We start from the raw sequence: 2,267 nt of genomic DNA, 5'->3' as shown, positions 1-2,267 counted from the left end.
TAGTTAAAAATATAGTTAACCAGACTATTAATGTAGTCATAAAAATGTATGTCTTAAGTTACTTTCTTTACTTATTTTTTAGTTATTATTACCAGTAAATAGTAAAGCTGATGTCAACAGTATAGTCACATTTACTATAATTATGTGATTGTAATTATTACTTAAAAATGTGTATTTTATTTACCATCTGTTATTTGACATTTGACTATGTTACTATTTAAAATTATTATAATTTATAGCAAAATTTATACATACTTGTCAAAACCATGTATATAAGGTTAGTTTTACTAATATTATAGCAATATTAATGATAAAAATAAGAATTCCAATTTTATAATTATTTTACTATCCAATTATAATCGTAAGTACCAAGCATTTTTCTCTGTGTAAACCGCTCAGTGCCGAAAAGTATTTTACCCACGCGCCTACAGTATTAATTTAATTGAGAAGTCGGATACATCTTACACTATCGATCAATTTGTTCTTTTCGTATCTGCCGTGTGCGATTATATAATCATTTTCCTGTCAAGATCAAATATTGTAAAAATCAGTCTCCTCGTCTACGTATTTACTGTAAGAAGTTTTGATTGAGAGCGAGAGTTGTTGCGCGAACACTCGACAGCTTAGTGAAAACGAGACAACCAAGAAGTTCTCTCCGACTGAAGAAGAAAAAGAGACAAGGAGAAGGAGAAGAGAACCTGTTTCGGGTGATATATCTTCGCGGTCTCGCCTCGACGAGCCTCCCCTAAACACCCGTGGAGGCGACGCGCAGTAAAAAGGGCGCGCGAGGCGGCGAGCTCGCACACGCTTCCGCCAGTTTTTGTTTGCGCGCCGCGGAGTTAATCCCTCGGAGTTCGCCTCGAAACCGGTTGGAGAGAGGAGAGCTTCTTTCGGCGACTCCGAACGAGAAACGGCGGGACGAGAGAGACGACGACGAGACTTTCCGACTAACCACGACCGCGCTCTGGATGCAAGTGGCGAAAGAGGCGCAACGACGCAAAATAAACTACCTCCACGTTGTATAATACACGACGTCACTCCCTGTGCACACCTACTCTCTCTCTCTTTCTCTCTCTCGAGTTCTCCAACACCACATCTCTTGCCAGGACCGCCGCTCTTGTTGTGACACGGTCGTCGCGCTTCAAATGCGGAATCTTCTTCTCGGGTTGGCGAACCCGCTTAAAGCAAGTCGCGAGAGAGAGAGTTGGATTCCGACTTAATTAAGTTTATATTTCAGTTTCGACGGGCACATGTTACGCGTTTCCGCCACGTTGGCGCGGAAACGACACATCCTAATATAAGAGAAATCCCCGCGATTCTCCCAACGTTCCTGTCGACGGGCTCGAAAAACGAAACTCGCGGAATTATTTCGCTCGCTCCGCTTCAAATGGCAATTTAAGTTCATGCATATGCATGATAACCGTTGATTATTTCTTGTTATTTTTATGTTCCGGTGAGTGAGGCTAGTTGTTTGCGAGTTTCCAAGGGAGAAGTCCAATTACACAGATATTTCACACTAAAACTAAAACGCGCGCTTCAGAGAGGCAGGTAAGTGATGAAGCTTTGTTTGTTTGTTTGTTTTTTTTTTGTTTTCGGTTAATTTTCCGCCAACTTTGTTCTTTAAGATTTACTGATTACGCTTTACCGAAATTCCGCTTAATGACAATCTCATTTGAAGTTCGCCTACCAAGAAATTTAACAACACGCATTTCGAGCGAATGGCTGGTTTTCGTTAAAAAAAATGAAAATAATTCATAAACATATCAATCCTAAACATTTTAAGAAGGATTTTTTTCAGAGAAGATAAAAAAAAGAACGAAAAAATTGCGTTCATATTATGTATTATTGATTGCGTTTTCGTAGAAAGATTATTTCGTATCCGCAGCAGCTCTGATGATGCAATTTTATATACTTGTCGATATTAGGTCTACCGGAAAGTTCTGTCTGTTCTTGGAATAAAACAAAATACATAAAATTTTTCTTAATTTTTCAAAATTGAGATATACAAATTGCTCTCACGCTGGCAAGAAATCATTAATAATAACGGCAATTATATTATTTAATAAAGTTTAAGGAAAATTTGTATTTTGTTTTATTCCAAAAACGGACAGAACTTTCCGGTAGACCTAATATACAGGGTGTCCCAGAATAGCCGTACAATCTCTCGTAGGCAGATAGAAGGAATAAAACTGAGTCGAAAAGTCCTGAACCATTTTTTTCTATTATTTATAATAAAGGAGTAATTATTGAGTAAAGCGGGCCAATCA

The 2,267-nt window shown here is 38.2% G+C and overlaps 1 protein-coding gene across 1 annotated transcript in view; it reads right to left on the bottom strand.

Annotated features, from left to right (window-relative positions):
* The window catches only part of LOC109857411 (irregular chiasm C-roughest protein-like), a gene marked incomplete at its 5' end in the record, with an annotated part of 257,067 nt that overhangs the window by 80,672 nt on the left and 174,128 nt on the right, over positions 1-2,267 (bottom strand). The gene's annotated exons all lie outside the window — the stretch shown is intronic.

Source organism: Pseudomyrmex gracilis, unplaced genomic scaffold, assembly GCF_002006095.1.
Source record: "Pseudomyrmex gracilis isolate BER0280 unplaced genomic scaffold, ASM200609v1 scaffold_158, whole genome shotgun sequence".
In the NCBI taxonomy this organism is placed as follows: Eukaryota; Metazoa; Arthropoda; class Insecta; order Hymenoptera; family Formicidae; genus Pseudomyrmex; species Pseudomyrmex gracilis.
This window is presented reverse-complemented; position numbering and strand designations above follow the sequence as displayed.